Raw genomic sequence first — 749 nt, 5'->3', positions numbered from 1 at the left:
TAGGATAGATATATATTTGTATTCTCTTAATGAATAGAATGATTTGTTCTAATGGTGTTTGTAAGTAGGATCACAAGTCCACTTCTTGTACAGCAATTAACCACTAAGAAGAATATATACAGTGTGTTATTTGTTGAAACTGTACTTCCGATTGGATTTGAAACTGTCTCATTGCTGTTTATCAATAAAACTTTGAAAAAAAAAAAAAACAAATCTGGCTCAAGCTTCCCAAAGGAAGCTGGGCAGTGCCCGGTGGCTAAAAGAGCACCCATGTACTTGTCAAGTTCTCTGTAGGAACCTGTGGCAGCTTCCGCCAGAGTGAAGCCCTTTCGGTACTGAAAGTGAGGGGACTTAAATCCTAGCTTAAGAGTACACCGATTGTTCTAAGTGCCTTCACTTTCCTGAGGCTTGGCCCTTCTGTCTGCCAATGGATATCGCTGGGTGAAACAGCTTCACTGGGGAGTTGCTCTGACACAGTTCTCTACAGTCTGAACACTCACATGTGCCACTGACCAGTGCAGAAGCTTCTGGCTCCAGGGTGCTCCTCAGAATGAAGTTGTGGCACCAAACGCTCAGGTGACAGCAAAACGTGCTCTTTTTCATTCTCCATTTCTAGATTGTGCTAGAAAAGGAGTCATCTTGAAATTTAGAACTACGGGGACCAAGGCATCAATAATAATTACTTGTAATGCAAAACTGCCTTGTGGTAAAATGACTAGAGCTGGATTATTCTAGATAAGATCTAGTTT

The sequence above is a fragment of the Octodon degus genome, unplaced genomic scaffold, assembly GCF_000260255.1.
Source record: "Octodon degus isolate 3935 unplaced genomic scaffold, OctDeg1.0 scaffold00021, whole genome shotgun sequence".
NCBI lineage: Eukaryota > Metazoa > Chordata > Mammalia > Rodentia > Octodontidae > Octodon > Octodon degus.
The sequence above is the reverse complement of the archived record's forward strand: the minus strand, read 5'-3'. Positions refer to the sequence as shown.